At 38.3% G+C, this 26,884-nt stretch overlaps 1 protein-coding gene across 1 annotated transcript in view; it reads left to right on the top strand.

The window, feature by feature from the left end:
• The window catches only part of GPC5 (glypican 5), a 1,441,555-nt gene that overhangs the window by 796,379 nt on the left and 618,292 nt on the right, over positions 1 to 26,884 (top strand). The gene's annotated exons all lie outside the window — the stretch shown is intronic.

The raw sequence follows: 26,884 nt of genomic DNA, 5'->3' as shown, positions 1-26,884 counted from the left end.
CAGTGCCTTAAATTATGTGAATTATATCTTCAAAGGTGCGTTAGTGCATCCCATCTCACTTGCCTTATCATTTCAAATGATTAACCTATCTTGATGGAAAGTTGGTCTTTCCAATTATTTCAAATATGTACCTTCATATAAATTTTATATTTTTATGATTTTACAGATTACTTAAATCTCAACCTTATAAAGCTATTTTTTGCTCTTTTATGTTCTAATAATAGAATAGTTGCTAGCATGTTATTTGTGTTCTTCAGAATAATCTCAAATTATTGTTTATTTAGATCAGATATGCACAGTCTCTGATTAAAATGATTTCTTGCATCCCAGAAGTTTCTGTATTATGTCAGCAAAATCGTGTTTACTTCACAGGCTCTGTCTGGTAAATACTTTTTGTGGTCTCCATGTGACAACACTGAATACATGCCTGAATTCAGCCTCCTCTTTTAAACATTCCTACCTTGAAAAGACTAGTGACAAAGTAGCATCCATAGTACTGTTTAGTTTAATTACAACAAAACTTGACAAAAATTGGCTTCGATATACCATTATTTTCCTATTTTCTTTCAATGTCAGCATTATATATAATTAAAGATGTCCCAGTATTCTACTTGCAGAAGTCATTTGCTTATGAAGGGGGGGATTACTGGGAAAGCATAAAAAGTTCAAACCACCAATAAACATTTTTGGAAGCTTGGAGCTGAAAGACTGAAACTATTCCGGCACATGGAAGTTTTACCAAGCTCTTAACCTAATTATATTCCTGATACGAGTTAGGCTCAGTTTATTCACAAGGGATGCTACAAAGTGAAGCATATCATGAATACTAAGGGTAATAGAAACAATTGCTTCAGTGAGCCTAGTACTGTCACAGCAGCCACATCAGAACAGATGGCTCTGCGTTTATTCCAGTCTAGGGATTCAAATTGGCAGTAGTCAAGCAAAAATCCTGAAAAGCATGTCAGCAGATGTGGATATGAGTTTTCTTTATTTAAAAAGCCATTCACATCATTCCACTGAAAATGCATGTAAAACTGGAGTTATCTGCCACTTTGGTTAATTTGCCTATTAGTGCATTCAACTTGTGGCCCATAATTTTAATATATATGACATATATACTAGCAGCATGGTAATTTCTGACATATATGATTAACCTCAAGTTACTATATATACACTATTACTAAATTTTCGTATGCTATATGTATATTATATATTTACATGCTAGCTCCTTAGAAATGTGTTAATATTATATATCAACAGTTGCTAATTCCTTACATTAGTAGATGCTATTTTTCATCTTTTGAGTCCACACTGCTGCTAGCATAAGAATTTTAACATTTTCTTTATTTTATTTTATTTTTATTTATTTATTTATTTATTTATTTATTTTTGAGACGGAGTCTCGCTCTGTCATCCAGGCTGGAGTGCAGTGGCGTGATCTGAGCTCACTGCAAGCTCCGCCTCCTGGGTTTACACCATTCTCCTGCCTCAGCCTCCGGAGTAGCTGGGACTACAGGCGCCCGCCACCTCGCCCGGCTAGTTTTTGTGTATTTTTTAGTAGAGACAGGGTTTCACCCTGTTAGCCAGGATGGTCTCGATCTCCTGACCTCGTGATCCGCCCGTCTCGGCCTCCCAAAGTGCTGGGATTACAGGCTTGAGCCACCGCGCCCGGCCTGGAGTTCATTTTTTAAGGAAATTATCCAGTATTTTATGGACTAGGTTTAGTAAGTACAAATAAATGCATGATAACAGTGATCATTCCTTTTTTCACATTTCTTTCTTCTAACTTTTAAAATTATAAAAAGCAATATGAGTTTATTTTTAATTCTAAATGTGAAGAAAACTATTGTTTAGTTGAAGCATTACGTAATTATGAAATTAGATGTCTATTGGAGAGAACAGTATTTATTAATTTTAACTGGCTAGGGAATAATTTAAAAAGCTTTCACTTTATTAATTTTATTTCTATGCCCAGGTATGGGATTGCAGACTACTGAAATGCAGAACATAATTTACAGCAAATAAGTTTAACAACATTATGTTTGCATGACATACACACTTTTTCATTATTACTTTTTTTTTTTATTTTGAAGTAAGTTTACCTGACACCATAATCATGAAAATTTCCTGAGAATATATTAAAAACATATTGCTGCTGGGCACCATAATACCTATAATGCCTATAATCCCAGCACACTGGGAGGCCAAGACAGGTGGATCACAAGGTCAGGAGTTTGAGACCAGCCTGGCCAACATGGTGAAACCCCATCTCTACTAAAAATACAAAAACTAGCTGGGTGTGTTGGTGAGTGACTGTAATCCCATCTACTCAGGAGGCTGAGGCAGGAGAATCGCTTGAACGTGGAAGCCGGAAGTTGCAGTGAGCCGAGATGGTGCCCACTGCACTCCAGCCTGGGTGACACAGCGAGATTCTGTCTCAAAAATAAAAAAATAAAAAATATATTGCATATTATGCTCAGGTAGAAGTTTCAAGAATATTATTCAATTTCTGCCTACAAAATTCTACATTGAAATAAAATATTTTCTTTTTCCAATAAAAAAGCAGAGTTTACTGGTTCATAACTCAAAATGGAATCAAGTAGCGTATTTGCATTTATATTATGAAACAATACAAATTCTGAACTCCATATCTGCAGTACTCTGAAAGAGTAACAGTGTTCGCTTTATTGTGTGTCTGTAACTAACAGGAAAGGAGAATCCCCAGAGCAGTTTCCTATATTGGATAATAGATAAGAGAGAATCCTGTATTGGATAATGGACAAGAGAGAATTATTTAACTCCAGATTTGATTAAAATACTCCTTAAGAATGATTATAGTTAAACTCTGAAATGTAAACTTAAACCATTTTCCTATCATTGTAAACAAATTAATCCGGCAGTTATATTCACTCCCTATTGGAGTTCTAAGGAATTATTGACACTCTTTAGGCAGGATCTAAGTGGCTACACCCATTCAGCTCTGCCCCAGAAGTCCCGCATCCCTTCTGATACTTCCATAATTAAATTACATGTACACTACATTCTCTTTCAAGAGGCTTTTATTGGCCAAGAAGATTAACCACTCCATTCTTTGTTCCCATTATAATCCATACAGCTATTTATTGCACAGTTAATTATGTACTGCTATATTTTTACTTATTTATTTCCTCTTATCCCAGTATATACATTTCAAGGGGAGGAGAACATTCTTTTTGAATCTCCAGTGTTTAGTACCATGGTGAACTCAGTGCCTGGCCAATAGCAGAAACTCAACAGTAACTTAATACATCTTTGTTATGCGAATGAAAGGAAAGAAGGGAGGAAGAATAATGGAAATTATCATAGTTTATGGAGTCCATTTAAGTACCATTACCTCTTTATGGCAATTTACTCTCATAACAACCTTATAAAGTATAGATTATTATCCTCATTTTCACAACTAAAAACAAAAGGTAATGATCAGAGAGTTTATACATCCTGCCTGAATTCACACAGTTCATCCTGTGTGTTTGGGATGCAAATAGTGAGTATTTCTGACTCCAGAGCCACACTCAGGACATGACAATGTTCAGAAGGTATGTGATGCGTGCCATAGGCTGTCCCTCATAAAAACACACTTGGTCCTAATACCATTACTGTGGACTAGATATTAGGATCCATTATTTGCAGATGAGAAAGAAAACAGTTAAACAAGTCTCCTGTCTGAGCAATTTAAAAGGTGCTAGGATACAGAGATGCTGTGATTATAAGTTCAAGGTTTATTCACTGCCTCAATCTTGTCTTATAATGCTTTTGCATATTTCCTCACTGAAAAATAGTATCTTCATTCAGAAATTGCATAATGGTCATAGCTACGTAAGTTTGTTCTGTGAATTTGGAAATCAGTTTCAGTTTGCTGCAGCCTGCAGGTATGCTCAAATGCATCAGAGAGTAGACTAGGAAAAATAAAACTCAAGTGTAAAAGGAATGAACAGAGGGTGTATATTAGGCTCTTTCTGACCTAGTATTAGCCTCCCCATCAGATTTCACTTCTAATGGTCTTTCTCCAACAACATGGTCTTTCAGGCCTTTTCCTTGTAATCTAAGGTAGAGTGAGAAGGAACGTGATTTTAGGGTCATGATTGAACGGCTAACAGAGCACAAATTCAAAGACTTCTTTTATCAGGAAAAAAGAAGGTTATTTTATGGTAATTATCATTGGAAATTCCAAACCTTAAATCAGAGAAGCATTAGCAGTCAAAAATCTGGGCTGTAGATTTGTGGAGTTTGTATTACATTAAGGATACTTTAGAAAGGCATAAATTAAAACCAACGGTAAGAATTGAAAATGAATCTGAAAATCAAGCCACTAAGACTGCATGATCCTTCAAGATAAATCAACATTATAATTTAATATTAAGCTCTATACATTTTCTTCTACAACAAAATATTTTTGATCTATAGACAGCCAAAAAACAGTGGTGGTTGTTTTTTCTAATTCAGTGTTACATATGTGCAGTGCCTAAAACTAAACAAGACAGGGCCTAATCAGTATCTGGTATTATAAATTTACAAAAGATGAGTAAAAAAGAATTAAGCTAAGCTCTGTGCAAAGTGTGTTATCTTTATTAGGTTTATAGTCATTATTTAACATTTAAAATAACCCCTTGGGTTAGGAGTGCATTGGCTCCAAATTAATTACCAGTATATTGATCTTATTGTCCAGCAAGTATCTGAATCTCAGATTCAAATCCAAAATTCTGGGAGGCCAAATCAACTGCTTTTCATGACTACACTGCATTCCCATTCATATGCTCCTACTGACACCATGTATGTACGTGGGTCAGTAGCCATGGTGAAGTTAAGGACACAAGAATAAACCACTGATTTAGAATCGTAACTGAAGCTAGATGACAGGGCACATGGCAAACACAAAATATCTGGCAAGGTCAGTTTTGATGAACAGTGACTGTAATAAACTCAAATGATACTTCATTTAGAATAAGTTATTTACATATTGAACAAAAATCATAGCCTTCAATTACTAGGTTTATTTGTCATTAACTTTATCCCTGGTTTTCATTGATCTACCCATTCATCTACTCAGCATATACTTCTGTGCTCCCTATGTACCAGGACTCAGAAGGGGGCTCCAAGAGTGACCTGAAGAGTGAATAGGGGTTTGAGGAGAGTGTAGCACTTTTACCAAGGAGACGCAGACCCTTTAGCATGGAACTGCCAAGGCTTTCAGGGTCTGAAAGAGAGCCAGTGAGGCAAGAGCCCAGGGGAAAGTGGAAGCACAGTGGAGAACTAATTAAAGTTAATTTTGCTTTTCATTAATACTATCTTCAAAATTTACATTTCTATGCGTAATATTTATTGGGGAAAAAAGATGTATCCCATTGAAAAAAAGTAATGCTACATGATATGCTAACAATAAAGTACTAAGTATCTGTATAAAATATTTCAAAAACTTTGAAAAATTAATATCAATTTTACAGCCATTTATGCTGATACCACCTGATATTTTATGAGATTTAGAGAGATTGTTTTATTTTAAAGGTGGTATGTACTTCTTACACAGCAATATGAATAGAAATAAAGATTTCTATGTACAAAAGCATTTAATATATATATTTAATATCTATTTTAAATTTTAATTGAAATGATTTTTTAAGAGGGAAATGTCTGGGTTTCATTAGGTTTTTATTGTTCTATATTTAATCAGCCCTAAAATATAATTACAGCCCTAGAATATAATTACTCTCAAATGAAAGCTTTATTATAATCTAACCGGCCCCACTAAAAATTTTAGTCATGAAGTCTCAGAGAAATTTCACTTCTGTTTGTAAAACTTTTCCTATGGCCCCTCTGTTCACGATCCAAAGGCAACATTTCTCTAGCTGTTCAGCTATTCTGTTTTCTGCTTTCTAACATGCCAACATCAAAAGCTGTAACTCTGCCCTTTCCTCTTCGTATCCATGTCAGACGCAGGGTAACTGGGAGAGCTTTCAATATCAACAGCAGCTCATCTTACTGATAAACAGACGCAAAGACAGAAGCAGCAGTGGGTGAAAGTGGTGCGCTCCTCTTTCTATTTTCAGAGAGTGTCAAGTACTTTATCCTGGATGACACGCTCCTAAGTTAAATTATATTTATTTGGTAGGCCTGCTATACAGGAAATGTTAAGATACTGAAAACAGTACGCTGGAAACAATATGAATTGTGCAACAAAAGTGAGTGAACTCTGAAGATGAGGGAAGCGAGTCGCACCACTGACAGCAGTGGGGGACAGCAGCTCTGACAAAGTCTCCATTCCTGCGAAGAGCTCATTAAAGCACCTCCCTCTTAAAGGGTATTCCTAATACCCTCTAGAAGTTTCTTCTTCCCTTCACTCACAATTTCCTTTCTCTGAGCTTCCAAGGATGTGAAAAAATAATAAGATAAAATCCCCAGACCATACATTTTCTTACAGACTTCATATAAATAGAAGGAGATATGGCAGATATAGATGTAAATAATATTGATACAAATAAATGTATCTACATCCATCTATATCTGTAGAATGTCTATACCTATCTATATCTTTATAACTATATTGATCGCTATAGATAGATCTAGATATCAGGAAGTAAAAGGGAAGCTGGAAAATACGATTTATATACAAAGATTAAATCTGTGCTCAAATCACTTGAAGGGCAACCCCATATATTTTTTCTTATTGGGGTTTGTTTGAGACAGAGTCTTGCTTTTTCTCCCAGCCTGGAGTGTGGTGGTACAACCTCAGCTCATGGCAGCCTCAACCCCCAGGGCTCAAGGGATCCTCCCACCTCTTCCTCGCAAGTAGCCTGAACTATAGGGCATGCGCCATCACACCTGGCTAATTTATTTATTTATTTATTTTGTATTGTTGTATTTTTGCTAGAGATGGGGTTTTGCCATGTTTCCCAGGCTGGTCTTGACCTCCTGGGGTTAAGCGATCTGCCTGCCTCAGCTTTCCTAAGTTCTAGGATTACAGGCATGAGTCACCGACTCAGGCACCCCATATGTCTTAAGATAAATTCCAGATGTCTTACTGCTTCCCACGCAATTCCATATGATACTCTACTTCCACCTCTACCCCTCTGGCTCATTGCATGCCAACAGTAGTACATTGCAGCCACGTGGGCCTTCTTTGATTCCCAACATGCCAAACAAATCCTTGCCTCAAAGTCCTTGCACTTGTTCTTTTCCTATTCCTGAAATTCATGTGCCTGACTCTGGACCTGAGGCTTCTTATCTTTTCAGTCTAAAGTCAAATATCGCCTTCTCTGAGGAATTACTTCTGACTTTATCTGAAGAATTCAGCCATCCCCCGGTATCATAGCACCCTATTCTTTTATATCAGAGAAATTATCCCAATCTAAAAATGTGTTGTTACATGTTTGTTTATATATTACGTATTTGTATATGGTATGCCTCTCCACACTAAAATGTTACCTTCATGAGAACAGCATCCTTACTAGTGCTACATTCCTCTATATCCTTTATCCTAAGATGGAGCCTGTTGCTAAGAGATGTACAATAAAAATTTCTTCTGTTGATAGGTTGGTTGATATCTCATTGACCAATCATAGATATGCTCCTTATTAATTAATAATACTTTCTTAATGGTGATTTCCCCACAGCGTTCTAAAGTCCAAATTGATGACTTATAGTTCAGATATTTGAATGACCAAATTAGCTCAAATATTATTCTTGTTTCCAACATGAATGTGGATTAATGTGGAATGATGCAGATTAAATGTAGGCAGACTGGCAGTGAGTAAAGTCAGGACATAGAAAGACACATTTTTCCCATCAAGACTGATGTCAAGAGGAAGTCACCAGCTGTCTAGCCTTTGAAGCCAATGGGAAGATTGCTTACTGGCCTGATACATTTTCACTTCTGATTCAGAGTGGGCATTGGTACAATCTTTGCAACTAAATTATAGCTATAAAAGGATCCAAAATAATTATTTCTGATAATTTGGGGAGAGGAGGTCACATCTCTATCTCAGAAACAGAGAAATGGTCACATACTACAAATGCGAAGGAAAATGGTGAGTCTGAACCAGGTCTTACTTACTCCATTAATTCCATACCAAAGTTGAGACACCGTAGAGATAGCAGACACACAGAGGATAAGTATTTTTCATAAGCAATATTTGTTTTTGTATTTCATTTTTAAAAGTGCTTAGCATTCAGGGGAAGCCAAAAAATACTGTTTGATACTCTTCCATGGAAAAATAATTTGCCACTAACTGACACATCAATGCTACATCAAACGAAATTAAAGAGAGTTCAATAGTACTAAAGCTAAGGCATGAGTCCCTTTTAGAATTGGATTTTTGTTGCCACATAGGTTATTGCTTCTGTAAAACATGCATATGTGATCGTTGCTTGGTTAGGAAGCAGAAAATAGTATTTGAAAAGTGCATTTTTCTGTTTTACTGCACAGACCTGTGTCTTTCAGTCTCCACAATCAGCAACTTCTAGCCTGATCCACTCAATATAAAAAGATATGTAAAATATCTGGGGTTTAATTTGTTAATTCCAAAATCACCCCTTATTTAAGTTGGATGTAAATTTAACAAATTAATCAATAGACTTTTCCTTTAATTCCAAAATATAAATGTCTCCAGTTATAGAAAATGGTTAGTTCTCAATATTTGAGATAAAATTGAATAATAATAAAATATATTTCATAAAAATTTAAAGTAGGTTCCATCATTGTTGGAAATAAAATATTGACTTGAAATACTGTCTACTTTCAATTAGACTCTAACTACAAAGAGAACGTTGATCATTATTTTTACAATTTGTATGTTTGGCTATTTTATAGGTAAATATTAAAGGCCCAATATCCCAACACTACTAAAGAAATAATAGAATTGGATCTATCCTGGGGTTGTCTTCTGTACACCCAAGAGTCTTGCCCCTTTGAAATAAATCAAAAAAGCATTGAAGTTTTATTTTAAAATTCAGGCAGAAATGTTGACACTGCCTGTATCAATTTAAACACAATATTTTTTAAAAAAAAAGCCACAAGAAATCCCTCTAGACTATGTATATAACATTGTGTCTCAGGAATTTCTTTGAGAAAATAGGTACAGGTACAAGCTTGCAATATATATATTTTAAAACAAAACTTTAGAGCAAGCTGAGGATTATCTGGATTTTGTTGGTATGCCATGCTGAAAAACACCTATACTTGCCTAAGTCTTTGCTCAATGTATTTTCATTGAGACTATGAAGCTCAGTCCTAACTTTAAATTTGGCCAAGCTTTGTTTTGATTATGTAAGAACATACCAGGAAAGGATGACTGTGTACTTTGAATTTGTCTTAATTTTCTTTCTTTTATATTTCCCTTTTTCCAAGTGCCAAATAAAATGTTTCTCACATGTTTTCTTTTAAAACATGAGTTCAGAATACAATTAAGAGGAAAAAAAACAACCTCAATGAGTGTTTCATTCACATCTATGAACCCTATTGTGCTCTTACTTGATGTGATTAAGTGACATTTGCTGTCACACAAAACAATTACGAATATATTACCCTTAATCATAAACATTTGCTAAGCACACACTTTTTTTTTTTTTTTTCCAGTAACAGTATTAGCCAGAGCTCTTTTGGTGGTAAATGCAAGACATTTAACTCTAATGTACTTAAGCAAAACAGGTAATTATTTGGCTCACATAAACTATGCAAGGTCTCAATAGGAACTAGAAAATTGTGACAATTGAGATTCTACCTCTCAGTTTCCATTATGTTCGAAACAAATTATCTCAGACTGTTTTTTGAAAAGGTTAAAAGCATGATTTCAGATATTATTGTGCTTATATCCTCATACCTATCTAAAAATTCCAGCTTTCAGCTTCATTTTGTAAAACCCTGGGGGAGTTTCCAACTGGATTGGATTGGGTCATATGCCCAAAGCTAGACCAATCATTGTAGCTAAAGAATTAGGTACACCGATTGGACAAGCCCTGGTCAGGTGGCATCATTAAATCAATAACTGTAACTGTGGAGTTGGTTTCGTGGGAAAAGATGCTGCCTTCTGTTCTGACCTCAGGGTCAGAGTATGAGAAATGTATATAAACTGAAGAATTCAGGACACATTTCCCAGAATAAATTGGAGGAATGTAGGGAGAGCAACAGACAGACACACAGGCACACAGACACACAGACAGACAGACACACACACACACACACACACACACACACACACACACACACACATACATGGGAGGTTATGCCTTCTCTCTCTTCCTATTCTTTCATCTTTCCTATCATTAAGCGTATACGTAACGTCATCATCTCTGGACTTTAGTGAATGCCAATGGTAAAAATCTGACATTGTTTGAGTTATTCACAATCTTTATTCTGTAAAAGTTCGAGATGCCATTATTTATGCCTTTTACTCTTGAGAAGAAGAAGATATTAATGTTATGGACAAAGATGGATGTAAACTTTACATAAAATGATGGATGAGATGGTTGAAAATGGTATTTCGTCAGTTCTAAGTTACAACTGTGACACCTGGTTAAATTTAATATTTGATACATTGCTGTTGGCCAAGTAGCAGCCATGGCACATTGTCACTTCAATTGATGATGTGCATGGTTGATAATACAAGTGTTAGGTTCAACTGTCATAGAAGATATCTTCAAAACAGGTTACACTATGGTTCAGTGTGAAAACAAAGAAATACATATTGTCTTTGCAGAAAGTTACTAGAACACAGCAGTGATGCATGCATTTGATATTCCTGAAGAAAATATTTAGCTTCTGAAGAAAGAACTCCATTCCATTTCTATTCTTTTGTAACAAAAACCAAGTGTTTTAGAAGACCTAAGATAGCAGGATTCCCACAAGTAGATGAAGCTATGCTAGGTTACCGGTTCAGGTACAATGCAACTACAGGTTGAGGAGATTGCTAGATGTCTTGAAAGAGACAAAAGAAATTTAAGAACACAAGAATATTGAATGACTAAATTATGTAGGATTGTTATTAAGATATCATGTCAAACCTTGCCAGGAATTTTCTTCAGTGTACATAAAGCAATAATACATCTGACAATTGATGGAGTCTTTGATGTCAGTAAAATACAGTAATAAGAGAAATTGATTTTTACTTCATGGAAGTTACTTTGGCAACATTGTGATGTAGCAGGATTGGTACACTAGTAATCAGATTACTTAAATTTTAATCCTTGGTGCTAGCACCAACTAATTGTGCTGTCTAGGGAAAGTCAATTAAATACTTAGGTCTTCATTTACACTACAAAGATTTTGGACTAGATTATGTCAGAGGTCAGTCTCAAACATGAAGTGACATGATTCTAGATGAACTAAAGAATGTAAAAATGATTCATTATTTCTTCATTTTAAGAACAATGGTTTGAAAATACTGTAACTATAGCTTGGTTGTTGGTAATTTCCAGAGGCCAGTGTAATATTTTTACTTTCAGTTCTGGAATAATTTATCTAGAATCACATCCCGAATGTTTCCAGTTGAGATAGATTTAGCATGCAAAACAGGCTACGTTTTGTGTTTTTTTTAACCTTCAAAGTGTTTGTTATTTTGATTAGTGTTTATAGATTCAGACAGATTAGTGAGGCAGTAAATAGGAGAAAATGCTAAAGGACAGCTAATCAAGTGAGTGGGAAGCAAATAGCCAATTACTATAGACTACCGTTATAATTCAAAAGTATGTGAAGCATTATCATTTTGATGCAGTGTGTTTAGACCAAATGTAACTAGAACAAATGGTCACACACTAGCACACTCGAGAATATGGTCATTAAGAACGAAAGATTTTCTAATGAGAGATGGTAATCTTTCTTTCTCAGGCCACAGGCAGTTTTAGTGCTCATTTATTGAAAACGTAGTGCAACATTTTAAAAAGTCAAGCACAAACATTTTATTGTATTGAGTTCTTAGGGTCTGAGAACATGAAGATCACTTGAGTTGTTAATATAATCCTTTCTTCATCTTTAAGAATTATATAAACTAAATTATCCCACATTCTTTCTACTGAAAAAATACTAAGAAAAAAAGACAATCGAATCCCATTATCTCCTATGATAGCATTTCTGAAGCATATTTTTTACAATTAGTATCATGTCAACTTTTCAAGAGAACTTATACTCCTTACTTATTAATTTACAAGAAAAATATAAAATATTAGTCCTAGAAGAAAGGCTAACAATCATATAATAATGTTTGAGTTTAGAAATCAAGCAACATAGTGCAAAAAGCTTAAATATTCACCCCCATAGAACTTGTTGATGACAAACTGGATGTGGAGCCCAGATCTTTTAATTTTTCCTTTAATAATTTAATATTTTTCACATTTTACGTTTACTTTAAAAACCAAAATAGTCTCTAGCAATTGATTATGCCACTCCTTTACCATCCAGTCATTTCACTACAACTTTGGAAAACTTACTAGAAAAAAAAAACATCAAATGACAGAAGGAAAATCTCGATGACTCACAGGCAGAATAAATAAAAAGACAACCACATCAATGGTGAATCTCAGTAAAACTGCAGAAATCAAAATCAAAGAGAAAATAACAGAAGCAGCCAGAAATAAAAAGCCTCTTCTTTCTCAAAGGAAAAAAAAAAGTAATAAAACTAATAGATAACTTCTCAGTAGTAAAACAACATTGAAGTCAGAATGCAATGGTTTAACATCTTTAAAGTGTGAAAGAAAATAACACCTAATCTTCAAGCTCATGTTATGTTAAAATCTCTCTCCAATATGAAAGGAAAATAAAGGTGCTTATAGACAATCAGAAAAGAATGGGAGAATTTGTTTCTGGAAAACTTATATTAAAGAAAATACTAAAGGGATTGTTCAGGCAGAGGAAAACGATCCTAGTAAATTAAATAATTAGAACACAAGCTAGGAAAAAGTAAATGGTTTTAACTATTTCTAAGACGCATGCAATGTCTGGGAAGTGGTAACATTACGAATATTGATTAATGATTGCCCAGAACTAGCCAAACTCCAAAGTTTGAAGGTACAGTTCCTCAGACTGCAGACTTCAGAAACTAACAGCAAGGAATCAGGGTCCAATTACAAAATTAAAGGGAAAAGTCCACACAACACTACCCTCTCTTTTGACACCAACTGCAAGGTATGAGAGTTCCCACAACAATTCTGCTTTGATAATTCCACTAGAAAAACTTACAGAACTCACTGAAAGCCATGATGCTATTATGCTCACGCTTGTGATTTATCACAAAGAAAAGATACAGATCCAAGGAAGAAACACATAGAGCAGAGTCTGGAAGGTTTCCAAACATGAGCTTTCTACTCTTCTCCCAACACATTACCCTCTGGCAACAATGTGTGACAAAACACACGGAATGTTGCCAGTCCAGGAAGCTCATAGGAGCATTGAGACTGAGTTTGTTGTTGTTGTTGTTTTTGAGGAGTCTTGCTCTGTCGCCCAGGCTGGAGCGCAGTGGCGCGATCTGGGCTCACTGCAAGTCCTCGCTCCCGGGTCCACGCCATTCTCTTGCCTCAGCCTTCCAAGTAGCTGGGACTACAGGCGCCCGCCACTACACCCGTCTGATTTTTTCTATTTTTAGTGGAGAAGGGGTTTCACCATGTTAGCTAGAATCATCTCGATCTCCTGACCTCGGATCCACCCACCTTGGCCTCCCAAAGTGCTGGGATTACAGGCTGAGCCACCGCGCCCGGCTCTGTTTTGTTTTGTTTTGTTTTGTTTTGAGACAGAGTTTTGCTCTTGTTGCCCAGGCTGGAGTGCAATGGCGTGATCTTGGAGACCTCGAGTTTTGATTAGGGTTTCATTACATAGGCATGATTGATTGATTGATTGATTACCTATCTGGTTTTACTTGGTCTGCAGGTCTCCATTATGCCCCTCTCTGGAGGTCAAGCTGCTGTCACGTGGGCTGAGAGGCTCCCCAGGAGTCACCTCATTAGCAAAAATTATCAGATGTGTCCCAAGCAGCCCACTATAAATAACAAAGACTCTCCAATCATTCCTGCAACTCTAAGGGTTTCCTTAGAGGTTACTTTCTAGAAAGTGGGAACAAAATTCAGACCTGTTTTTGGGCAAGGACAAATTCTTTACTACAGAGGTCACATTCTAGGCTTTTGGCCAAGCCTTTCTGACAGCAAAACACATTTGTCTAGATATTTACATTTAATAAAGCATTTATATGACAGCTACAACAGTGATATCGTTATAAATATACCTAACGTTTGGAGGAGCCATTGTGGAACAGTGATACTTTTATAAAACAACTATTCCGGCCAGGCACGGTGGCTCGTGCCTATAATCCCAGCACTTTGGGAGACCGTGATGGGTGGATCACCTGAGATCAGAAGTTCAAGACCAGCCTGGCCAACATGACAAAAGCCTGTCTCTACTAGAATACAAAAATTAGCCCGGTGGTGGTGCATGCCTGTAATCCCAGCTAATCGGGAGGCTGAGGAAGGAGAATCGCTGGAACACAAGAGGTGGAGGTTGCAGTGAGCAGAGATTGCACTACCGTACTCCAGTCTGCGCTAGGGGAGCAAGACTCCATCTCCCCCACCTCAAAAAAAAAAAAAAAAAAAAAAAACATAAAAATATAAATACAACGATTCCATTCTGTAATATCATTACATATATTTTTATGTTTTGCTCCTTGGTTTACCATTATTTGTACCTTAAACTTGTGCAGAACTATTGAACCTAGAAATTTGTGAATAGTTAATTTTGGTTTTCCTCAGACCAGTCATTTTCCACTAATATTACATCCTGAAGATGCTTTTACTTAATTTTCCAATACGTTTGACCATCAATATCAGTATTATTATCTTACCAACAAGGTCAGTGTTACAACATACCATAGTATGACAGATGGAATCTGAAAAATTAGAGTCAAAAAAGACTAGCATATTATTAGAATCCCATTCTGTCATTAACAATTAGTTCAATCCGTCATCACATCATGTGACCAAAATGTCTCCTAGACCAATGCCTCTCAAGTTTGCTGGTTTACATTTAACCTTGCCAGATTCCTAAAAGATGGAATGCTCTTCACCCTTTCGGGCATCTGATAGAACTGAGCTAAAGGACAAAAAAACATGTTTTGCTATGAGCCTCCCTTGAGGTATTAATATAATATTGAATTTTCCTTTTGGTCTATCTTCTTACTCATTTTTTAACCTTCGGCTGTTACTTAAGCTTCTTTTCATTTGTTATTTAATTTTACCCAAATTCTTCTACCTTGGAAGGGATATTAGGTTCAGCCACTGGTGCCAGTTCTGATTACCAGCAGCAGTACTAGTCTAGCAAGTCCTTCCTCTCTTTCTGTTCCCATTCTTATAGGTAGAGCTAGAGAGCTGGTGGGTTGTCGTGAGCACTGGAAAATATAGCTCCAGTCACTTTCTACCACAATTTTGCCAGATAGAGTAAAGGTGCAAGCCAAGCCCACTAGTCCCTGAGGAATTCTTATATAAAGGTTTAAAGGTATAGTTTCTTGCTTAGGGATCATTCGTGCTTCCTGTACCCATAGTTGCAGCCCTGGTCCTGAAACCACTACATCAGATAGCAAAAAAGAAAGTTGTGAACATGTGGGGAAAAGAAAAATGTCTAGTCCTACACCATCTGCTTTTCCCTCCACCATAACATAGTTAGACCAGTATTCTCCCCACCTTTACTTCCCCTGATCCTCAAGAGGAAGAAAGGAATCTGTCTATCAAGAACCCTCACTTGACCACCCTCATGTTGAATTTGAGTATTCACTGCTAGAGGCATATAATCCAGCCCTTCTTGCATCTTCTCTCATTTTAGACAATTGTTTTAATTGCCCATTCCTGTTCCTTTTCAAACCATTACTCTGTGGCTATCTGTCTACTCATTCTTAGACATTATGGTCTGTAAAATTTCTTGGTCTGAGGAACTGGGAATCAGTTGTCCAAGTTGGTGCAATATGTTCTATTATGATGCTCTTATAGTACTCAGAACATTTGTATCTACCACTAGGTATGCAAGTCTAGTCCAGAATAAGTACCTATTCCTGTTAGGACCAATTTGTAGCCCCAAGGGCTAATTGTCCCCCATGTACAGAGCTCCCTCCTCAGGGAATAGCCGTGTGTAGCCTCTGTCGTTCTTGTCAGCGGACAGCACAGTTTTTATTGACAATTATGTGCCCTAGAAGGTGCAAGAGGAATAGGTCTAGATTCAGCCATTCTCTGCATTCCTACAACCCCTGAGCGTCCACTCATTTCATGGACCCAGGTGGCCACCTCAAGCAAGTGCAACAAAAGGTCCACTTCCTGGTTCCAATTACCTTCTGATCTTGTAACGTGGTTCTTCTGATGGCATTGGCATATCTGGTTTTAATTTTCTCCCTTAAATTTCTAGAGTGATTTCCACGGGGTCCCAGGCCATATGGGTATCCATTTACTAGGCTGGTTTCCCATTCCCTTTCTCCCAGGCCTATATGAGTGGGCTATTGGCCACTAGCCATTAGTCAGTAAAAACCCAAATATAGAGGTCAACCATATTCTATTAATCCCACTGAGTTTATTTTTACTTGCTTTTCAGCAGAGGTCTTGCAAATAGGATACTGTTCATTCCTCTTGGAATTGCTGTCCATCAGCCAAGTAACTCTATTCAGAAACATCTTGAATATAAGGACATTATTAGGCTTAAAAGTAAAAAGGATGGGAAAGGATAGAATATGTGAAAATTAAAGGAAATCGCTTTAACTACTACTTTCAGATACAGTTGACTTTAAGGCAATAAAGAAATAAAGAGGAATCTTTCATAAAGATGAAAGGATCGATCTACCATAATGACATGACATTTCTGTATTTGCAAAAATTTACACAAACTTAAACAATAGGAATTCATATAACTTTTTCAATAAGTTCAGATAAAGGATAACAAGCATATATGACTAAAAACATAATTTATAGATCTGTTTTAATTGACACAGAGAATGCTGTACCCAATAATAAAACATGAAGCCCAACAATGACAGAAAGCACATCCTTTTCAAGTGCACAGAGGATATTTACCAAATCGATAATATGCTGGATCATTAAAAAAATAGCTTAAAGTATTTCTCTGACCACAGTAAAAACTCAACTAAAATATTAGAGTAATATTAGCAGTTACACTGAGATTTTGAAATCAAATTAACATAGCAGAGAAACTACAAATCTATATTTTATTATGAAGCATTACTTTTACCTGTCATAAATTATATTACAACTTCCAATTAAACTACATAAAAATGAGATATATTGCTTAAATCTCTGTCAGTTATTTCTGAATGCCTTGAATTAAATGTTTGACATAGAGATGTATCCCTTCGTAGTCAGAGCTTAACATCATGAATTGTTTGTATACTAACTAGGATGTTCATAACAAAATGCCATGATTTTAGATCTGGGAGGAATTTGGAGGCCATATTATAAGTGGGAATATTAGGTCAGCTAATACAAAGAAAAGGGTGGTTATTTAAACCATTAGGGTTAAGTTTCAACTTTGCCCTCTGTTCTGTGGCAGAGTGTGAAATTGAAATATGCTGAACTTCACTCTCCTTATATAATGATTATAATAAATTGTTGCCTATTAACTGCGAAAGAATATAAAGAATTGAAACTAATGCCCACTGAAGTCCTGATGACTGCTGTTAATACGCTTGACCCTGAATCTGTGAGTTGTTTAATCACAGTAAATGCTCCCAACAACCTTGTGAAACAGTAGATATATAAATAAACTGTGTTTGAGAATACTGAATTAACTGTAAAAAATTAGTGTCTAGTTATTATCTCATGCAAACAAAATTATGTTTGTATTCTCATCCACCATATGTTAAACAGTATGTTAGGGTTCTCTAGAGGGACAGAACTAATAGGATAGATGTATATATAAACGGGAGTTTATTAAGGAATCTTGACTCACACAGTCACAAGGTGAGGTCCCACAATAGGCTGTCTGCAAGCTGAGGAGCAAAGAAGCCAGTCCAAGTCCCAAAGATGAAGAGCTTGGAGTCCAGTGTTCCAGGACAGGAAACATCCAGCACTGGAGACAGGTGTAGGCTGGGAGGCTAAGTCAGTCTAGTCTTTCCACATTCTTCTGCCTGCTTTTATTCTAGCCATTCTGGCAGCTGATTAGATGGGGCCCACCCAGATTGAGGGTGGGTCTGCCTTTCCCAGTCCACTGACTCAAATGTTAATCTCCTTTGGCAACACCCTCGTAGACACACCTAGGAACAATACTTTGCATCCTTCAATCCAATCAAGTTGACACTCAATATTAACCATCACAGATGGTTAACATGTTATCAGTATTACATTGATGAGACCCTGTTTTAATTGATTTTTCCAGTACCATAAAGACTCAAAGTTTTAGTATGCATCATGGAAATTTCTAAGCTTTATTTCTTTTTTCATAGTGGATTCTCATTTCCTACTGAATGACCCAAATGTTTAGTGCCTTGCCTTAGGAAATTTTGACAATTCTTCTTGAGAATTGGGGTTCAGTTCCCATGTTCTTTTTAGCATTACTAAAAATAGTTGATTCTTGAATGTAAAATTTGATTGACTAACATTATCACTAGACTTCCTTTTATCTACAGCTATCTGTTATCTTCAGGCAAACTAGTGAACCTCTCATTTCCAATAATATATGAATAATAATTTATAACAGCATTTCATAATTTTTTTTGAATACTGAGACCATGGTGTAGATAATTATAACAGTTAAGATCTGTTGAAGTATAGATGAGTTAAAATCTACAAAATATAAATAATATATAAAACAAAGTATTCAGACTATATGTAAGGGAATAGCAAAAGCTGTCAGTCGTGCTAGACATAAGCTTATATTATTCCTTCTGACTATAGTAAGTCTGCTTTCTCAAGTCAGAAATGAAAACTAAAAAACATGTGTGTTGGCATGACTTTTTTGAGAAGAGGGTAATGAAAAAAAGAAATCAGGCAGACATCATGCTTCTTTATTTTAGATTTCAGTTCCTTCTATCTTGTAATGAAGGCTTTTGTTTTTTAAATGCATCCAGAGGCACTGGTTCTACCACCCCACAAACAGCTGAATTTTAAAAAACTCCTTTAATATGAGGTTGTTTTATTTTCAATCGCATTTCCCAGAGTAATGTTTACTGCCTTGAATAAACAGGGCCTCAGACATGTGATAAGCTGGTGAGTAAAAGAAATGATTTTATTTATTTATGAGGAAAAGCACTTGAAAGTGGCTAATTCTTGGCATATACAAAGTGGGAGGGCTTGGAAGGAAAGGACATCTATTGAATTGGGGTATTTATTACATTCTTGGTCCTGAGAACTCTTAAGGCAAACAAGCACAATGGCTATTTTATATGTTTTCTAAAAGTCAGTTTTATTAAAAGTGTTATTTGGCTGCCAATTTCCTATCCAGAATCCATCCATCTTGCTCTTCCTCATTCCTGACACCCTTTCTATGTAACCCATGTATGAGTCAGGAGAAGTTGATTGTGCCCTAAGCTCTAAGGTGGTTCCTGAAATCAAAACCAACTATGGTCTCCCAGCCCTTAATTTTGCAAGAGTTGGTTCCTTCAAGAACCTGTCCTTAGCCGCCAAACAGTTTGTAACCTTTCTCTGAAGCCTGATAAGCTAAGTGGCTCTCCAAGTGTGTCCAGCAGCAGCAACATCCTCTGGGGATAGAAATGTGAATTCTTAGGCTCTGGGACTTAGTGGGTGAGAAACTTGAGGAGAGAGCCTCAGCAATCTGCATTTTAATCAGCCCTCCAGGTTATTCTGAGGCACAAGTTTGAGAACTCCTGAATTGGATAGGAGTTCCTCAATTAGATAGGAGTTCCTGAATCAGATAGGAGCTCCTGAATTAGGCTCAATCTGATCCAAGGAGAGGATTTTTATCTCATGGATGTGAAAAAGGTTTCTTCTATTCCTATTGATTCGAATCAGGAACTAAATTACCCCCAAAGCTGCTGGCAGCCTTTCTGACAGCATCGGAGATTTTGGCCTGTTGATTGCAAAAGTATAAATGTTTGTTGTCTTCCCCTCAAATTAACAGGTTGATACCAAATCCCCAATGTGTTGGTATTTGGAGGTGGGGACTTTGGGAACTGATTGGGTCACAAGTGTGGAGACTTGTTCAGCAGGTGGTAAGTGCCACAATAAAGAAAAAAAAAAGACAATGGCCTGTTTGGATTGCATTTTATATGACATGACCAGAAAATCTCTCCTGAGAGGATTGCCATACAGTTAGATAGGACGGTGGAGATCAACGCCAGGGAGGGAACATTTATGAAGTAGGTACCATTAGCCTCACCTCTAACCTCACCTCTAACTATGCAAACCTCACCTCAAACATATGCAAACTGAGACAGAAAGAGGTGAAGCAGTTTGCCCAGGATTGTTGCAGAGGTAATAAATGATAGGATCATGATTTGGACTGAGGACTGCCTAGAACTCCAAAGTATGAGTATTTTTAATTGCACTGTATTTTTTCTAGCAACATGTTATAACATGTAAAAAGCAATTTTCTATTATTAGTAATAAAGAGGGAATACAGCAAAATTCATGAGCCAGCTTTATTAAATTTCTTTGGAACTCTTCCATTGCTTAACACAGTCCTTCAAAGAGAAAAATACCTTAAAGGGGAAGAAATTTACATCTTCTGACATGTTTAAATTAAACTGCTTGCAACGTGGATCTATCTACCTTTGTTTGGAGATGTGGGGGACCCTAAGTAGTAATGAATTTTCCTTTGCTTATTCTAGAGCTTTTTATTCAGCTTGTATGGACAAGTTGGTAAAACACAGATATTTTGGATCCAGAACTAGCTGCTGCCTTACGCTCCACTAATGTCCTCTGGGCACAGCAGTGACCCTAGTTCTTCCATTAGGACCTTGCTTTGGTCCAGTACCTAAAGACTTTACCTGGCACAGTAGGGGACTCCACACCCTATGCTGTTGCCAATGTCTATTCCAATTGGTTGGTGCCTTCACTGGACCAATTAAACATTGCATGTATCATCTCTATGAGAGGTGACAACATGCTAGCAGCCCTCACTCTCGGCGCCTCCTCGGCCTCAGCGTCCACTTTGGTGGCGCTTGAGGAGCCCTCCATGGCACCGTGGAAGCCCCTCTCTGGGCTGTCTGAGGCCAGAGCAGCCTCCCTCTACTCCCAGGGAGGTGTGGAGGGAGAGGCACTGGTGGGAACCGGGGCTGCGCTGGCAGGCCGGTGTGAGTTCCGGCTAGCGCGGGCGCGGGCTCTGTGGCCCAGCACACCGAGCAGCCGGCCGCACTGCCGGCCCAGGGCGGTGAGGGGCTTAGCACCCGAGCTAGCAGCTGCGGAGGTTGCTCCAGGTCCCCCAGCAGTGCCGACCCGCAGGTGCTTCACTCAAATTCTCGCTGGACCCTAGCTGCCTCCGGGATGGGCAGAGCTCGGGACCTGCAGCATACCACGTCTGAGCTCCTCCCCCTGCGGTGGGCTCTCGCCCAGCCTGAGCCTCCCCGACGGGGCAGCCCCCTGCTCCGTGGCGCCCGGTCCCATTGACTGCCCAAGGGCTGAGGAGTGCAGGCCTGACTCAGGACTGGAGGGCAGCTCCGCCTGCAGTCCAGGTGCAGGATCCACTGGGTGAAGGCAGCTGGGCTCCTCAACCGGATGGGGACTTGGAGAACTTTTATATCTAGCGGGAGGATCGTATGTGCACCAATCAGCACTCTGTATGTAGCTAACCTAGTGGAGAATTAGAGGACTAGCACTCTGTGACTCTGTGACTAGCTCAAGGATTGTAAATGCAGCAATCAGCACTTTGTGTCTAGCTCAGGGTTTGTAAATACACCAATCAGCACTCTGTGTCTAGCTCAAGGTTTGTAAATATACCAATCAGTACTCTGTATCTAGCTAACCTAGTGGAGACTTGGAGAACTAGCACTCTGTGACTCTGTGTCTAGCTGAAGGATTGTAAATACACCAATCAGCACTCTGTCTAGTTCAGGGTTTGTAAATACACCAATTGGCACTCTGTATCTAGCTAACTCTGTATCTAGCTGGATAGCATGCTGTGACTCTGTGTCTAGCTGGAGGATTGTAAATGCACCAATCAGCACTCTGTCAAAACTGACCAATCAGTGCTCTGTAAAATAGACCAATCAGCTCTCTGTAAAATGGACCAATCAGCAGGATGTGGGTGGGGCCAGGTAAGGGAATAAAAGCAGGCTGCCACCTTAGCCAGTGGCAACCCCCTTGGGTTCCCTTGCATACTGTGGAAGCTTTATTCTTTTGTTCTTTGCAATAAATCATGATGCTGCTGGCTCTTTGGGTCCACGCTGCCTTTATGGGCTATAACACTCAACAGAAGGTCTGCAGCTTCACTCCTGACAGCAAGACCACGAACCCACCAGAAGGAAGAAGCTCCAGACACATCTGAACATCTGAAGGAACAAACTCCAGACACACCGTCTTTAAGAACTGTAACACTCACTGCGAGGGTCCGAGGCTTCATTCTTGAAGTCAGTGAGATCAAGAACCCACCAATTCCGGACATATGTATACTCTGTCATCCTTAGGCTCTATCATCAAAATCCCTTGGCAATGTAGCCCGTAAATCACAGACAAGATGGTAGTGAAAGAGTTTTCTCTTGGCTGTAGTCAAACCACCACCACAGGGAATAATCCTGACAAGAATCCAGTTGATACAAACTGCGATTCTGCTCTCCTCTGCAACAGCCCAGCAGAAGGGGAAGAGATTTCTCTCTAAACTCAAAGCCCAGGTTTCTCAGACAAATGATCAAATAGTTGATTTGATTGCCCTGAATAACAGACATGTCCTTTAGTTAACAGATGTTCCCTACAGTTGCCCAATGTAAATTGTACATTTTCAATGTGTTTTCCTTTGTATCAAACATATATATGACAAACTTTCCATCCTCCTGGAGCTTACAAATCATTTTTAATGGAAAACTTGGGAAGACAGATTTTATTTCATACAATAACTTTCAGAGACTAGACGGACACCCAAATATAGGAGAAAAAAAAATGCCTTGTAACAGAAAATTTTTATGTTTGCTATCTGTGGAACATTTACCTCTGAGAATCCTTTGGAAAATGAGGCCTTATCTTGCTTGACAACGATCATTATCTAGTCAATAATTCCTTCTGAGGAATTTAAAACTTCTGCCTTTGCCCCTGAAATGACAGTATAATCTGTCAGAGCCATTATGTAAACTAACATTTATAAAGCAGAGGGTGTTATAACTCCTTCCATCAAAAAGTTAATAATCTGTGACAGTCCAAAATCACAACAGAAATATTGTGTTGGTTCTCGCGGTATCAATAATAAAGAGTTCCTTTATGGTCTTGAGAATAAAAAAGCCCAACTCCTAAATAGTTTAAGTCCCTTGAATTCCATTGGATAGTCTTTTGCTGCAGTCCTGCTTTCATTAGACAGATCTGACTGTCTCTCTCAGAAGTTAAAGCTGGAAGATTCAAGTGCCTTATAAAGAGTATTGTAAGATTATTATATAGGCAGAAGTTTCTAATCCACTATTGGGACTTTCAGTGAGAGACAAAAATAATTTTTTTTTTCAATTATACAAAACATGTCACTGATGTATCTGATTGTAATCTGCTGTTTATTCTCTTCTTTTTAAGAGCCTAGAGTGTGATCTATGTGGCCAGGATCAAGGATAAAAGAAAATCATACATGATTAGAGGAGTGTAACTTTTTATGGGTTGCAGTAGTTCTGAACTATATTGTGCCTTCCCAACTGTTTTCTATCATGGCAAGACCCTCTGTCCTTCATGTGAAAATCAAGGACTGCTCAAGTATAAATTTTTTTCTATGCTGCCTTACTTTCTGTTTTAGGGCTTATTCAATATTTTTGGCTTATTTGATTTTGGTAGTTTCTTACAAAATGACTTTAAAGTCAAAAAAGTGCAAGGAACTCATCACGTTTTTGCGAAGAACTATAGAAGACCAGTGGCACTTAATTCTTTCATCTTTATAAACAACACTGAAGTGTCCACGTAAGAGCCTTATTTTGTTAAAAAGCCAATTTCACCCTTCTGAATACTAACCTCTGAACCTCTAAAACTCTCCTTGATTTAGGTCCATAATTTACTATTAACTCCTTTAAGTCTTCATATACTATTCACTAAGACTCTGCTTTAGTCCATGATGTCGACTACCACCCTGATGATAATACCCTTTAGAATTTGTGCACTACTGTTTTCCTCTGTGGTTCTAAAGGAAGGAAAAACTGAGAGACTGGTATTCCTGTGCCATCTCTCTTTCCCAACCACCTATGGGAGGCAGAAAATTGACTCTCTTAATCCCTGGCAATCTGTGACTATGTTACGTTGTACAGCAAAGAAATTGCAGATGGAATTGATATTGTTAATCAGCTGTCCTTGTGATTAGTCTGCATTGTGCAGGTGTCCAGTGCAATCACAAAGGTCCTTACAATGTGGGAGAGAGAGAAGAGGGATAACTAGACAGACAGCTCCGTGAGAAAGTCTGAGCTGGCTGTTGTTGGTTTTGAAGACAGAGGAAGGCCAAGAGCCACGGAATGTGAGAAGCTGGACATGTCAAGGAAATGGATTCCTCTCTGCTCTTGAGCCTCCAAGAGAAATGAAGCTCTGCCTACATCTTCATCTCCACACCCAGTGAGACCCATTTAAACTTCTGACCTCTGGAATTGTAACACAGTCAATTCTTATTGTTTCAAGCCACTAAGTTTTTTAAACCCTAAAAGGGAGATTTAACTGAGTAACAAAGTATTATGTTAGCAGGAATAATTATATCCATGTGAAAAACAGGGAGGTGGGAGTACACAGAGTGAAGCAAAAACAGAAACGTCTTATGAAGGAGCTTTGTGACTTAAAACACATTAATATCTGTTTCCAACAAGGTATTTTTCCTATCAACATTTAGAATATTTTTCCCATCTTTATACAGATTGAACAAGTTTATTTCCATTTAAAAATCTTGCATCACCCTTTTAATTGAGAGAACGTAATTGCTGGAACAATTCAATGGAATAATTAAAGCAATTTTAATACATGAACATTTGCTATTTGGCAAAGGAATCAAGGAGAAAGTAAAATAATTCATGTGGCTTGTCTTTCATAAGTATGGGTTGCTTCTATCTGAAATCAAGAAGTGATTATGAACCGGTGACTCTAGCCTCTGCCTCTCTTACTGGCATGTCATTCTTGTGCTCACCAAACAAAACGGGCACAGGTGTTTTAGAAAGCAAGCACCTAGAAATAAACTGAAGGCTTTACTGAGGGCTTCAGTACACTTTCGGAAACCTTCGCCTAGGGATGGCCGCGGCGCTTCGTGGTTTCATTCTTGTCCTGGGGCTCTAACAGCTCTTTCTAGAAATCCATTACAGCAGAGCTTTCATTTAACTCATGTAAGGTAAGGATAGTAGCACCACCTAAGGAGTCTCATGTTTGTTAATGGTGCGTGATGATGCTTGTTGATGGTCCAGTGCTAGACCCTGCTTGGCCAGGACAGGAGTGGGCTCCGTTTGAGGGAATTGGGTCACCCCTCCTTAGCTCAGGCTTTGATGTGATGATTTATAGGACAGTACATGGTGAGAGGGTCTGGGGATGGGATCCCAACAATGTGTTTGGATGCCCTTCCTCCCAGAAGGCTGTATCTAATACTAGGCACAAGCTCCCTAAACCCAAGTCCTAAGGCACTTTTAAGCTAAAGGACAGAAAAAACATCATTCCTGAGATACAGACAGGCAGTTCTTCCAGACCAGTGTAAATTTAGCCTAAGCCCTTACAGTTATCCCCCACTGTCACTGGTAAAACCTCGCTCTTCCTTTCCAAGAACTTACACAAAACACTGTAAGTGCAAAACAAGATTAAAAGTAGAGTAATCGGCCAGGGGCAGTGGCTCACGCCTGTAATCCCAGCACTTTGGGAGGCTAAGGCAGGCGGATCATGAGGGCAGGAGATTGAGACCATCCGGGCTGACGCCCTGAAACCCCGTCTCTACTGAAAATACAAAAATATTAGCTCCGCGTGGTGGCGGGCGCATGTAGTCCCAGCTACTCCGGAGGCTGAGGCAGGAGAATGGCGTGAACCTGGAGGCGGAGCTTGCAGTGAGCTGAGATTGCACCACTGCACTCCAGCGTGGGCGACAGAGCGAGACTCCATCTCAAAAAGAAAAAAAAAGTAATCGTCGTTGAACACCAGGGGTTCAGCCTCTATTCTAGTTGTTTGCCTCACAGAAAGCCCATTGAGACAATAAGTACTGTCTGAGAAGGAAGATTTTATTGCAGGTAAGAACAACAGCCAGGAGCCAGGAGATGGAAAACAAGCCTCAAATCCATCTCTCCAACTGACTGAAGTTAAGGGTTTACAGAGGAACTGGTCAACGCGCAGCAGGCAGTCAGATCAGGGGTCGGACGCCCCATTGTCCGGATGTGGTGATCTGGAAAGTTCAGTTCCTTGATACTGTCTGGGAGGAAATTAGGCCAGTTTCGTAAGGACACTAAAAGAAACCACAAATTATAGTAATGATAGCTAATATTTATAGAGCAGCTACCCTGTGCCAAGCTCTGCGTATTTTCATTGCCATTTTACCAACGAGGGGAATAAAACTTAGAAGTCATCTAACTTGCCCACAAACCAGGCATGATGGCTCATGCCTGTAATCCTAGCACTTTGGGAGGCCAAGGTGGGTGGATCACCTGAGGTCAGGAGTTTGAGACCAGCCTGGCCAATGTGGTGAAACCCCATCTCTACTAAAATACAAAAATTAGCTGGGCGTGGTGGCGTACACCTGTAATCCCAGCTACTGTGGAGGCTGAGGCATGAGAATCACTTGAACCCAGAAGATGGAGGTTCCAGTGAG

The sequence above is a fragment of the Piliocolobus tephrosceles genome, chromosome X (genome assembly GCF_002776525.5).
Source record: "Piliocolobus tephrosceles isolate RC106 chromosome X, ASM277652v3, whole genome shotgun sequence".
Classification (NCBI taxonomy): domain Eukaryota; kingdom Metazoa; phylum Chordata; class Mammalia; order Primates; family Cercopithecidae; genus Piliocolobus; species Piliocolobus tephrosceles.
This window is presented reverse-complemented; position numbering and strand designations above follow the sequence as displayed.